General features: G+C 39.1%; 1 protein-coding gene across 1 annotated transcript in view; it reads right to left on the bottom strand.

The window, feature by feature from the left end:
- The window catches only part of ARPC1B (actin related protein 2/3 complex subunit 1B), a 43,851-nt gene that overhangs the window by 28,447 nt on the left and 531 nt on the right, over positions 1-14,873 (bottom strand). The gene's annotated exons all lie outside the window — the stretch shown is intronic.

Genomic DNA, 14,873 nt, shown 5'->3' on the forward strand with positions numbered 1-14,873 from the left:
TAGATTCCCAATTACAAGACCTGGAAAGGTCATTCTGATTGGCATTTGCCACAGCAAAACTCAAGTCTTTTCATTTGGTCCTTAAACCCAAAGTTGGTGCTTTTTCCACTTGTAATAAATTGACAAATTCACCTCCTTCACTATGAACATAATGCTTCTATTGATGAACCCTAAAATCCCATAAGTTTCTTCAGAGGTCATGTCACTATGTTGATTCAGGTAGAGCTTGCAAGCAAAAAACTCCAAGTCTCTCACAGGAACTATTCCTATACTGAATTTGGGCAGCTGATTTGGAGAACCTAGATTTCCTCCCTGCAAGGATTCTCAAATACTCCCTTCTTAGAACAGCCTGCTGAGCTTATGAGACAGTGCTAAGAGCTGTGCTTACTCTTCTTCCTTCCTCACCAAAATCCTGAAACACTTGTGACTTCCCTTGTCTCTGACCATCTGCTTCCATGTCTTTCCAAATGACTGTTCTGTCTGACCCTGGCTTCTCCAGATGCTTGCTGACTATTTTTCCAGCTTTTAGCTGCCTTTGGACCACATTCTCACATACACTGACATGGGCAAGAAGGAAATTATGCAGATTTCCCTTCCTCTCTCAAGGAAGGTTGGGCAAGGGTAATGAATTCTATCTGTTAGTAAATCTTTGCAGAGGAAGGATTCCCCTTTACAATTTTTTAGGAAAAGAAAAAAAAAAAGACATTCAGAGAGAAGAGATAGTGTATTATAGTGTAGAGGAGAAAGATATAGCCTCAGAGTCAGGAAGGCTTTTTTTGAAAGTCCTAACTTGGAAATATATGAGCTGTGAGACTCTGGGCAAAGCACTTAATCCTTTGGTGTCCTAGGGAACTCTCTAAGATTATAAATTATCAGAATAAATATACTTTGCACTAGTAAAGAAAGCTTCTTCACCAGGAAGTCAGTCCCTACACCAGTGTATTATATCTAGTTTTAAAAGGGGGGTGGAACACGTACAAAAATGTTGATAGCCGCTCCTTGTGGTGTCAAAGAATTGGATATTGAGAGGGTGTCCTTCAACTGGGGAATGATTAAATATGTTGTGATATATGAAAGTAATGGAATACTATTATGCTGTAAGAAATGATGAGCAGGATGCTTTTAAAAAATAACAACCTGAAAAGATTTACATGAATTGATGCTGAGTGAAGTGAGCAGAACCAGGAGAATATTGTACATACAACAGTAACACTGTGCGGTGATCAACTCTGATTGACTTAGTTCTTCTCATCAATACAATGATCTAAGACAATTTCAAAAGACTCGTGATGGAAAATGCTATCCACATCTAGAGAAAGAACTACAGTCTGAATGCAGTTCGAAACATACTATTTTTTTTTTCCATTTCTTTGTTTTGTTTTTCCTTTTTTTTTTTTTTTGTTTTTTTTCCCCTTTTGTTCTGATTCTTCTTTCACAACATGACTAATGTGTAGAGATGCTTAATAAGATTGTACATATATAACTTATATCAGATTGCTTGCTATTTTGGGAAATGGAGAGGAAAAGACAAAAACAATTTAGAATATAAAATCTTATAGAAGTGAATGTTGAAAACTATGTTTACATGTAATTGAAAAAAATAAAATACTATTAAGTGGAAAAATAAAAAGGGAGGTAGGAAGCAGAGTGACTTATTTTTAAGACTTTCTTGCAGAATACCCCTGACTTTCACTTTCATGTCACTGGGGAGAAGTGAAGAAGGCTGGACACTTGCTAAAAAATGGGTCTAGTACAGAATACAACATTTTAATCAATAAACATTTATTAAACATTTTCTATATGCTGGGGACTATGCTAAGACTTAATAAGGCAGATGTGCTAAGCCAGTTGTGATCCATCCTGGTAAAATTTGAAGTATGGGCAAAGAAGAGAGAGGAGGGCATTCACAGGTGTATTAGAATTAAAAGCAGCTAGGTGGCATAGTAGAGGCAATGTAGGATTAGGAAGCAGAAAGCCCTGAGTTCAAATCCAGTCTTAGAACATGTATAAACTTCTGTCTGCCTTAGTTTCCTCATCTGGTACCTACCTCTCAGGGATAACATGAGGATAAAACTATTTGACATGCAAAGAACTCTGAAAACTTTAAAGCTCATAAATACGGGATATTATTTTTGCCAGGAATGATGAGATGAGCAAAATTGAGAAAAATAACCTGTGATGTATTATTATAGACATAACTGCCCCATAACAGAATGTAAGTTTCCTGAAAGCAAGATTTGTTGCAGTTGGGTTTTTTTGTTTGTTTGTTTTGGTTTTGTCTTTGGTCATAAATTTGAAGCTGAAAGGTCTCTTAGATATGTAGTCTAACCACTTCATTTTTTCAAATAAGAAGACTGAAGCTCAGAAAAATTATGTGATGTGTCCCACAAGTAGTAACTTTCCCAGAAAGATTTAAAGCATCCTTTTCTTGACCCCAAAATCAGCATTTCATCCAGTTCTCTGTATGTTAAAAATATAAAAATTCCCTGCATATTTTAATAAATGTGTATTAAATTGAACGTAGTGCTTTTTGTTCTTGTTCAATCACGTCTAACTCTTCATGATCCCATCTGGACTTTTTTTGTCAAATATATAGTAGTGGTTTGCCATTTCTTTCTTCAGGTCATTTTATAGATGAGGAAACTGAGGCAAACACAGTGTAATGATTTGCCCAGGGTCATACAGCTTAGAAGTGTCTGAGGCTACATTTGAACTCAGGAAGATGAGGAGTCCTGGTTCTGAGCTCAGCACCACTTAGCAGCTCTTTAGCACTTTAGAGTTTACAAAGAAACATCTCCACAATAACCATGTAGATAATGTATTATGAACCCCATTGTACAGCTAAGGAAGCTAGAGCTTAGACGGGTTACATGACATGCTCAGGGTCACACAATTCATGAATATCAAAGGTATTCTGAGTTGGAGACCAATAGTCTTTCCATTATTCCAAATTTCCTCTCAATGTGAAAGGTATGTTTATATTTATAAGTATATACTTATAATCTTATACTTTGTAATAAGCTCATGCCATTTTTTGTTTTTGTATCCCTTCTGGATACATAGTTGTTCAGTCATGTCCCATTCTCTGCGATCCTGTGGACCACATCACACCAATATCATCCAGGGGTTTTCTTTCTTTTTTAAATTTAATTTTGATTTTTTTTAAATTTATTTAATATTTCCCCCAGTTACATTTAAAACCAAAAAAGTGTTTACATTTGTTTTAAATTTTTTTGAGTTCTATTCCTTAAACCCACCCACAATTAAAAAATGATTTGTGAAATTGTGCAAAACGTTTCCATATAAGTCAAGTTGTTAAAAAAACAACATAGCTTTCCTACCCTATTATGAAAATAAAAACCCTCAAGAAAAATTGAGAGAGAGAGAGAGAGAGAGAGAGAGAGAGAGAGAGAGAGAGAGAGAGAAAGAGAGAGAGAGAGAAGAGAAAAAAGAAGGAGGAAGGGAAGAAACAAAGGAGGGAGAAACAGAGAGATACAGAGAGAGACCAATTGAGAGAGAGAGTACTTAAATCTGTATTCAGACACAATCAGTTCTTTCTCTGGGTATGGATAGGATTTTTCATCTTAAGTCCTTCAGAGTAGTTATGGATGATTGTACTGCTGAGAATAGCAAAGTCATTTACAGCTGATCATCCCAGAATATTGCTATTATTTTGTATACAGTACATTTCACTTTGCTTGAGTCCGTGGAGGACTTTCCAGGTTTGTTTGTTTTTCCTGAGAGCATCCATAGGGTTTTCTTGGCAAAGATACTGGAGTGATTTACCATTTCCTTTGCCAGTGGGTTAAGGCAAACAGGTTTAAGTAAGTGTCTGAGATGGATTTGAACTCAGGCCTTCTGGACTCCAGACCCAGAGCCCTATCCATTGAGTCACCTAGCTACTCTGATAGTAGTTACTTAACAAATGCTTGTTAAATGCTTGTCTGATGCTATGGATCAAGTGCTGAGTTTGCAGTTGGAGACTGAGCTCAGATCCTGTCTCCACCACTTACTACCTGGGTGGTCTTCAATTTACCTCTCTGGGACTCGTTACCTCATCTGTGAAATGAGGGGGCTGCATTCGATGATGTCTAACTTCCCCTCCAGCTTTAACCTGGTGCCTCCATGAAGGAATGGCCAGTCCAGAGGCCAGGGGGGCCATCATGATGGGCAGCCAACCCCAGAGCCCAGAAATCCTACTAGGGGACCCGGCCTCTCTCAGCAGCTCCTTCTGCTTCTTGGCCCATTTCCCCAGAACAGAATCATCTCAGCAAAGTAGTGACTGCAGTCTTGTTTCCCTTTGAGGAATTCCATTTCCCAAACATCTCAGGGTGTGGTCAGGCAATTGGAGGCAGGCTCCCTCTCCTCCTCCTCCTCCTGGAGGAGGGCCAGCCACTTAGGTTAAGAGCTTCAAGCCTGTGCAGCTTGGCCCTAGTCTTCACCCTGGGGTCCTTGCAGCCAAAGTGTCTGTGCTGCCCCACCCTGTGGCTATATGGCAGCCAGGCCAGGGGAGTAAGGCCCCAGGGCTCTTGGTAAGTGACTAATACCTTCCACAGGCTTAGCTCAAGACTTGGCCCTTGTTCATCCCCGGGTTCAGAACTTCCATTGAGAGGCTCCATCCGGTCATTCTCTGAGCTCCGACTGCCTTCTCTTTCCCTTTTTCCTCTCCCTTCTAACTTTAAAACTTATTTTGGGGACACTGGTTCAGGCATTTTTTAAAGACTCACTCAAAAAAAGGATCATTGTTCTAGAACTCAAACTGACTTCAGAAGTCATCTGATCCAATCTCCTGATTTTGCAAATAAAAAGAATGAAATTCAGAAAAGATAATGTTCTTTCCTAGAGTCACACAGCAAGAATGATCTAAGGCAGCATTTGAACACAACTAAATGGCTCAGTGGATAGAGTACCAGGCCTGAAGTCAAAAAGACTCATCCTTCTGAGGTCAAATCTGGCCAGACCTTACTAGTTGTGTGACCCTGGGCAAGTCACTTAACCCTACTTGCCTCAACAAAAGAGTACCAGCCTTGGAATCAGAGGGCTTGGGTTCAGTTGCTCACTCTGTTACTAACTCAGCAGCTTTGGGCAACTTAGCTACCGTGAGTCCCAATTTTCTCATTTGTTAACCACCATGGGCATCAATGTCCTTATCTGCAAAATGAGGGGATTTGCACTAACTGATCTCTAAGGTCCTCTTCTACTCATAGTCTGTGATTGCTCCCATGAGACCTAGAGAGGGAGAATGCATTTCTGCTCCAGGGAAAATTTCTATCAGCAGCACTTCCTCCAGGACCCACTGGTTGTGACAGAGAGTGATACCAGCTACTTCTTCAACTTTTATTAACTTTGACCAAAAAGTCCATAAAAGGAGAAAAATGGGAACAAGCTATTTAAGTTAGAGAGACTTGGTTCCATGATGGTGGGGCTGGGGTGGGTGGGGCATGTAGGGCTAAAAGAAATTTTTGAATTTGTCAGAAGGGGCTGACAGGTTTTTCTGTGGGAACCCCACACCTTCTTGTTGTGAAATTGTGGTTGAACAAGACTTTGTATCAAGTACCAACTTCCTCAGTGGATAGAGCTGACCACATTTCCTTTAAGACTTTCAGCCAATCACCTTAGACCTGGGGAGTGGGGAGAGTTAATTTTTAACTTCTCTGGGGCTCTTCAGGTCTTTTTTTTTTTTTTTTTTTTTTTTTTTTTTTTTTTTTGACTGGCTCATTTCCTGGCTGGTGAAGGGCTGCTTTTATTTGTCAGAACTTTCCCTAACACCAGTAACAAATGGCAGAGTGTTGAAACAAATTAGATGCAGGCCTCTCTCTCAGCTCCCTGTGGGGGAGCTATGATACTGGAGGTGGGGAATGCGTGGGCCCAGATGTGCTTCTGGCCACCAGAATGAGGATTCCAAGCTATCTTGCCAGTCTTGGTCACTTTCCAATCAGAAAGCTTTAGAGCAAGGGAGAGACAGGGTACATATGAAACGGTCACAGATGTTCAAGAGGAGAGTCCAAGAAACAGAAAGTCCCAGGTGATGTGAGGAGCAATGAAGAGGAAAGATGATAATGGATTCGAAATTAGAAGATGCAGCATGGAACAGTGGAAAGCCCTTTAGCTCTCTTGAGTTGAAGGACTTGGATTTAAATCCTGCCTCAGGTACTAATTTGCTGCTCTTATAAGTCACTCCAGGAAGTGGTCTACTGGTTCAGAGATACCTGGTTAAGATCTAGCCCTTTCTAGCTGAGTTGCAAGGGCACTATCAGTTTCAGCAGTTTGGTTTGAATGCCTTTTCCCACCTTTCTTCCCTTCCCTCCACTCAGAAGATGAAGAAAGATGAGGGGATGAATTCTGGACACAATTCAACTTCTGGTTGGGCCATTGATTTTCCAAGGGCAAAATGGACAAGGTAGTTGGCAATTTACTTTGTGGGTTTCTTCACTTAAAGGGGAAGGGTCAAGTCTCTGAACAAATAGGCCACTTCCTGGAGTGACTTACAAGGTCAGGAAGTTCCCTGATGCTCAAAATTATCTCTTATGCTAAAAATATATTAAACTCAGGAGGAAACATTAAGTCAAAGGCAGAGCTGTTCTTTATGACTGCTGGCCAAGCCTCAAGCTTCTAAAGGGTCATAACCTGGACAGATTCCTCCAGGAGGAAGATGATGGGCTATTGTCCCCTCAAAGTGTGACAATTGTTGCCAAAAAGAAGCTCTTACAAAAATCATCCTTTGACTTCTCTCAAACAACCTGAAGTAGACAAAATCTAGCTCTTTGTGAATAAATTTGCCTTTCATTTGCATTTTAGCCTTTCTTTTTTACCACTATCATTTCATTAATATGAAAATAATTGAGGAAGGAGGAAGCAGAGTAAAATATAACTGTGCCCTTTATCTGCAGCCTCTCTAGAAGCCCTCTCTGAAAATATTGGTCATTCACATGTTAATTTGAATGAACTTACTGGAATCTTTTCTAACTCAGTTGGATACTTGAGGAATGATGAGCAAAGGGCACTGGACATCCTTGGGAAGGAGAAAGATGAAGAGAAGTTTCCCCTGCTTAACAATTTTACCTCAAAGAACCAGGAGATCATTATATACTTTAATAATGATACTGTTTGAGGATGTATTCTGATGGAAGTGGATCTCTTCGATAAAGAGAGCTTTAATTGATCAAAGATGGACAGAAGCAGCTACACCCAAAGAAAGAACACTGGGAAATGAATATTAACTGCTTGCATTTTTGTTTTTCTTCCCGGGTTATTTATACCTTCTGAATTCAATTCTCCCTGTGCAACAAGAAAATTGTTCGGTTCTGCACACATATATTGTATCTAGGATATACTGTAACCTATTCAACATGTAAAGGACTGCTTGCCATCTGGGGGAAGGGGTGGAGGGAGGGAGGGGAAAAATCGAAACAAAAGTGAATGCAAGGGATAATGCTGTAAAAAACTACCCTGGCATAGGTTCTATCAATAAAAAGTTATTTAAAAACAAACAAACAAACAAATAATTTTACCTCAAGATGACAAGATAACAAGACATTAGACTGTTTTTAGTTTTTACATTTCATTTATTTATTTATTTTTGCTGAGGAAATCGGGGGTTAAGTGACTTGCCCAGGGTCACACATCTATGTCTGAGACCATATTTGAATTCGGGTCCTCCTGACTTCAGGGCTGGTGCTCTGTCCACTGGGCCACCTAGCTGCCTGTTTTTACATTTTAATAATTGCATTTTGATATAATTGGTTTCCTTTGTTATATATTTTTGAAATATGAATCTGAGAAAAAGTACACAGGTTTCACTAGCCTGCTCAAGGGAGGCATGACATGAAAATGGTTGAGAACCCCTGACCTAAAGCTTGTTTTGATATTCAGTTAATTCAGGGATGATTCAGCTCTAGGAAATCTGAGTTATGCTACCCAAACTCTCAAAAGATTTATTTGTACCAGAAAGGCAATTTATTCATTTACTTCAATATGAATATAACTATGATTGCTAGGCAACAGGAACACCCATTGTGCCAGTTCTGGGAACACCCACTTGGGAAATTGAATCAAGATCAGAAAGATGAATTAGTGAAAATATTTTTGAAAGGCATAAAATGCATGACAAATAATTAGACGATCATTATTAATGGATGCAAAAAGATAATACAGTGAGGTAGATGACCGTTAGGTCTAATTTCATCAAGTTACCATAAATCATAATTCTTCAGCCTTATGATAGCTCATCCAAGTTAATACTATCATATAATTAAATCAAGGTTTTATTTCAAAGTTACAAAATTTTGAAAGGATTCAAATTCTATCCCTCATATTGTCAAAAGTTTTTTTTTTTTAACCAATACTTGAAAAGCTTTGAAATCATGACAAGGGTTATAAGATCAATATAAAACTAAATGAGGGTGAGATGAAGTTTTTGAACATAAGAGGAGTTCCCATTCAAAATATACTTCACACGTTATTGTTGTTCATCCTTTCCAACATCAAATTTGAGGTTTTCTTGGCAAAGATAATGGAGTATTTTGCCAAATCCTTCTCCAGCTCATTTTACAGATGAGAAAAACGAGGCAAACAGGGTTAAAGGACTTGCCCAGGGTCACACAGCTAATAAGTGTCTGAGGCCAGATTTGAACTTAGGAAAAGGAGGCCCAGCACGCTATCCTCTGCCTACTTCACACTTAATGGATGCAAATTCTATAACACAGTTCAGTAAGGCAGTCAGTCAGAGCACCATCTCCCCTATACAATACTAGAATCAATCATGTTTTCTCTCCTTATTCTGATTTTCCCTTTTTTTCTGTCCTGACATTTTTCTAGTCTTCACATCAATACCTGATTTCAATGTCCCTCTGTCTTCCCTCTTGAATCCATCTCTGTTTTGTCTCTACAGCTGAGTCTCTTGTGAATTTTTTGGGCAAATTTTATCTCAAACACTTCTCTCATTTGATCTCATTCTAATTCATCTTCATTTTTATTTCTAATGTCTGATCTTGGATTGTATCGTGGTGGAATCTGCTTTATATCTCACTGGCAAGATGTAAGAAAAATGGCCTTTATCGAGAACTCTCTTCTCCATACCAGACTAGGTTGGCTTGGTGGATGGAGGGTTGGGACTGACTTCAAATGTGCCTCTGAAATTTGCTCGCTCTGTGACCATGAGTATCGAGCTCTCTTATTCTCAGGTAAATGCTAAAACTGTAAGTTATAAATGTACTTTGGCCTTGGGGAAAATAGTCTTATAAGCAAGTAAAATAAAGGACCAGCTCACCTTTTTTCCTTACCAGTACTGGTGATTTAGTAATTCATATCTAAGCAAGAAAGTGAAGAGGAAATGAACAACAGCATCAGTTAAGTCTTTTCTATAAACTCTGATGGCATGAAATGCTATTCTATCTCAGTACATAGACAATCAGCTCTTCTCAAGTCTGGATAAAGGAAAATTCCCCTTCAGCCTCCTTAGGGATGGCATAAGAATAACGAAGTTAGTGTGTAGAAAGCACTTTGGAGATCCCAGAGGACATTTCTTCAGGAGCAAATTCTTCACTTAGTGCACTTTCAGGATCAATTTTAGCTGATGGAATGGGTAGAGCCCTGGACTGGAAGTCAGGAGACTTTCCTAAAGGCAGTTCTACCAGTAAGTCTCTGAACACTTCTCTGGACCTTGGGTTCCTCCTCTGTAAAATGGGGTGGCTGGAATAGATTATTTCCAAGACTCCTTCCAAATCTAGTATTTTCTAACTCTCTGAAGGAGGGGAGGATAAGCATCATTTTTTCATAAATACCGGGCAGGCTTGAAGATTAGGAAATTTTAAGGAAATGTATTTTTTTTCCTTGACCTTAAACTTGTTTGAGCTTCCCTGACTCTCCTCCCCTCAATATGTCCTCTATCAATCAGGTGTTTTGGTGTGTTCACAAGTACCCAGGATCTAGCTGTTTTAAGAGTGATTTGAAAGAAGGACCAGCTCCCTATACTGACTGAGTAGATACTCAGTATAGAACATATAACTGCTAACATCTGCAGCCCATCTGGAAATAAGACCATGATCTGAAGAGAGCTGATTCCCTAGGAGCACGATGAAAACAGTTTCATTTCCCTGATCTAGACAACTTAGGAGAGGAACAAGATTGACTCCATCTTGAAGTAGTGAGAAACGTTAAATAAGGAACCACTGTGGCAAGCATACTCTTACAAAACCACAAGGACACTAAGAAAGCAAACCATTTTAAAATTTAAATAATAGAACTGCAGAATGTTAGAACATGCTTGAAATTTTTCCACTGTTGCTTAATAGACTTCCCCTAATTAACAAATTCCTCCTCCTCCTCCCCCCTACTGGCTCCAAACCACAAAAATTTAGAGCTTTGCCAGGTAGAACAGAAGACAATGCTGAGAAGGCTGACTCTGTTTCCCATTTTTTAAAACAAGTAAAATCTATCGGACTTGGATGTGACGAATTCCAATCTAGTTCTTTGACACAACAAAGGATATCCCATGGGAAGTGGTGAGGTATGCTTCTTGTATGAATAGACCTCCTAAAATTGACTTGTTTATTATCAATAAAGCCCATAATATTGGATCTATATCCCAAAGAAATCATAAAAGAGGGAAAACGACCCACAGGTGCAAAAAATATTTGTTGCAGCTTTTTTGGTGGTAGCAAGGAATTGGAAAATGAATAGATCCATCAATTGGGGAATGGCTGAATAAGTTATAGTATATGAAAGTAAAGGGATTTTATTGTTCTATGAGAAATGATGAACAGGCTGATTTTAGAAAAGCCTGGAAAGATTTACATGAGCTGATGATGAGTAAGGTGAGCAGAACCAGGAAAACATTATACATAGCAACAGCATTGTGTGATAATCAACTATGACAGACTTGTTTCTTCCCAACAAGCCAGTCATCCAAAGCAATCCCAATAAACTTTGGATGGAAAAATATCATCCACATCCAGAGAGGGAACTGTGGATACTGAATGTAAAGCAACACATAATATTTTCTTCTCATTCCAAACTTAGCACTTGCACAGCTCTCAGGGGAATGCTAAGTGGCTGAGAACCAGCAGGAGGGCATCAAGTGCCTAGAATGAGAGAATTAGGAGTGAAGAGAATAGAAGTACCACCCAAACTCTACATAGAAGAACTAGTAAGGACAAAATTCTCCTTTCTGATTTTTACAAGAATTGGCTGTAATGCTTTTCTTCTCCTAGGAGGAAGAGAGATTTACCACAGACCTGAATTTGCTGTCAGATATTTTGTCTATTGTAGGTAGAGGATGCTTTCTTCAATCTGGTATATGTCTATGTGTGAATGGGGAGTAGGAGCTATTTCTTTCAGTCTCTTTCTATCTCTGTCTCTCTTTCTCTAGTATCATCTTTAAGCAGATCAGAAGAGCCTCAGCACGTCAAATCACTAAGGCAGTTTCCCCCATGAGTCTTAAGGCAAATGCACATTTATCCTCTAGAGAAATCATCCAACGATCAGGGTTTTGTCTTAGTAAAAGTAAAATAAAGTCAGATTTTTATAAGGGAAGTTACTTGGGAGAAGAAATTTACAGAACATAAAACAAGACTGGATTTCATCTTTCTTGTCTCTGCCATACCTAATAATAATAATCTTATTGTTCTGGACCTGTGATTTCATTGCAATAAGGAACTGGAAGTTCTTTCTGATAATGGTGGAAACTCCCTCCACCTTTGGAGATTAAATCACCTCTAACTTAAAATCTTCAAGCACCAAAAGCCAAAGCAATTTGCCTATAATCACAGAGCTGGGAAGTGTCTCCCAGCCAGCAAGTAACAGCATTTCACACTGATGTAACACTTGGTGGCTTGCAAACTACAACACTGCTGTGAAGTGAGTAATGTTAATATTATCCCCATTTCACACATAAGGAAACAGGCCTAGTAAATGATCACATTAAAACTAGATCTTCTTACTCAAAGTCCAACGGTCTTTCTCCTCTTCTATGCTGCCTCCAAAGGTCTGAGGGGCTATTTGGAATTAGAATTGGATGAATCAGCAGTTTGGGTCTTAAACAAAGAATGCCTGCTGAGATAGCTGTTTGGTTCCTGGAACATGATTGGGCCATTCACAAGTGTTGTAAGTTGGGATCTTTTCTTTTCCTATGAAGAAGAGATATTTCATAGACACCCAATTTTCTACTCTCAAGATCCCCTCCGGTGCCCCCAGATCCAGCCTAGACATGCCTGCCATTCACATTAAGCAAAATTTCAGGGATCTCTCAAAGCTAACAGCTAATGGACTTCCTATCTTCCCATCTCCCTATCACCCCCTTTTCATTGGACACATTTTCAAAAAAATAATTAGTCATCCACTGGAGACAGGCAAAGTAAAGACTCATGAAATAGACTCCTACGTAGCTCCACATTATCCCAAACTCAATCCCCTTTCTTTATCAGTATCATATTTCGGACTAAATTGACCCACAGAATCAAGGTCCCTCTTAAGTTGAATATCTGGTGCATATGAAATATTCTTTCTTAATTAGGTCCAAAACACAAGGATTTAGATCTGTAAGGGATCTAAGAAGCCATCTTGTCCAACACTCTCATATTTCAGAAATGGAACCTGAAGCCCAAAAAGGTTGAGTTTTCCAAGATTGTAGGTGGTAAATGAAAGAACTGAGATTTGAACCCAGGTTGCAAATCCAGGCATCTTTTCTCTGAACCAGATTTCAACTCAGGAACATAGTAATTGGTTTCATAAACTCCTGAAATCTTAGAATTTCAAGAGTCTTTAACTGTCACCAAATTAATCCTTCTATTTGACAAATGAGAAAACCAAAAGATCACAGTTAATCAGTACCCACCAGAGACTAAAACCCATGTCAGTCAATCCAAAAGCATTAATAATTGCCCACCATGTGCCAAACACTATTCTAGGCACTGGGAATTCAAATACAACAGGAATTGTTCCTGTTTTCATTCGATTGAGAGAGAATGTAAAAAATTCATAATTATTTATTGAATGAATACCAGGCAGATGGTGGTACAAAGAATAGAGCACCCAGTGTGGAGTCAGGAAATTATCTTCAAATCAGGCCTCAGATACTACTAGCCATGTGATCTTAGACATGTCACTTAATCTCTGCCTCAGTTTCCCCATCTGTAAAATGAAGATATAATAATATGTACCTCTCAGGGCTGAAAAGCACTTAGTACAGTGCCTAGCACTATGTAAATGTTAGTTAATATTGTTGTTAGCTATTAAAATAAAATTAAGATAATTTGGGGAGGAGGGGCATCAGCATTAGAAGCAGGTAAAGAAAACTTTCAAGGGTTAGCTAGGTGGTACAATGGATAGAGCACCAACCCTAAACACTGAAGGACCCAAGTTCTTCAGGCCTCAGATACTTCCTAGCTGTAAAACTCTGGGAAGGCCCCTTAACCCTGATTGCCTTCCAAAAAAAAAAAAAAATTATAAGTAGAAGGCAGTGTTTGTTCTAAGTCTTAAAAAAAAAAAAAAAATACAAGACTCTTTGAGGTAGAAATGAAGGGAAGCATTCCAGGCCTAGGAGACAGCCGGTATTCAGGCACAGAAACTGGAAAGAAGGTGCTATGTGAGGAAGAGTTTTTGGCCCATCAAGTATGGGACCAGTGTATAGTGAGACCTGAAATATAGATTGGGAACAGGGCTTTAAAATCTAGAAGAGTTTATATTTAGTTTATCATCCTTGAAGTCTCCAGCCCTGACCCAATCTGTACTCTGGTCTCTATCCTCAGTGCAAAGTCCAGGTATAAGAAACACGAGGCCTGAATTGGCAAAATGAGCAATCAACAAGATTCAAAGAGTTCTAGAGCGTGCTTTCTAGCTTCGGTTACAATTAGTTACCAGAACAATTGTTGAACAATAGGGAAAGGACACTGATTTCTACCCAATGTTTACAACCAGTGAGTGGGCTTTCTTCCAAAGCCTTTTTTTCCTTCCTCCGTCTTCTATGGGCAGATCTGTCCTCTGTGGGAGGGTGACTTCAGGATCAATTCTGGACTTCTGGGATTGGGGGACTCGAAGTCAAGACACAATTTGCTGCTAACTCATTGCAGGGAGACTTTGGCTAAGTCTGGGGGCATTCCTCATGGACTTTTCAGCTTCCTCATTTGTGAAACCGAGGGTCAGGTGCTATCTCATGTCCCATCAAGCTCCATTGTTTTATGTTCTAAGGTCATCTTAACTCTGACATTCTGTGTTCTGTGCTCTAAGATCTCTTTCTTTTTTTCCCTCAATAGTATTTCATTTTTCCAAATACCTGTAAAGATAGTTTTCAACATTCATTTTTGTAAGACTTTGTGTTCCAAATTTTTCTCCCTCCCTCCCTTACCTCCTCTTTCCTCAAGACAGCAAGCAATCTGATATAGGCTAAACATGCAATTTTTTTAAACATATTTCCTTATCTGTCATGTTGTACAAGAAAAATCAGATCAAAAAGGGGGAAAACCACGAGAAAGAAAAAAAAAACCAGCAAGTAAACAACAACACAGTAAAAAATACTATACTTCAAACCACATTCAGACTCCATAGTTCTCTCTCTGGATGCATTTTCCATCCCAAGTTCTAAGATCTCTTTCTAATGATCATTCCTCATTCTAAGGTCTTTTTCACTTTCAAATTCTATGTTCTGGGCTTCTGTAAAAGATGCAGAGAATACTGTCTCTGAAAGACAGCGAGCATTTATTAAACACTCACTACATCCTCAGCACTGTGTTAATCTTTGGGGATACAAACAGTCAAAGAAAGAGTCTTCTTTTCCTTAACTCGTGGCAGGCTTGAAGTTGAAGACCCCTGGAAAGCTGTTAAAGAAGCAAAACAGAGAGAGAGGCGGAATTCTCTCAGCAAATACTTAGGGAAATGGT

This window comes from Antechinus flavipes, chromosome 1, assembly GCF_016432865.1.
Source record: "Antechinus flavipes isolate AdamAnt ecotype Samford, QLD, Australia chromosome 1, AdamAnt_v2, whole genome shotgun sequence".
Classification (NCBI taxonomy): domain Eukaryota; kingdom Metazoa; phylum Chordata; class Mammalia; order Dasyuromorphia; family Dasyuridae; genus Antechinus; species Antechinus flavipes.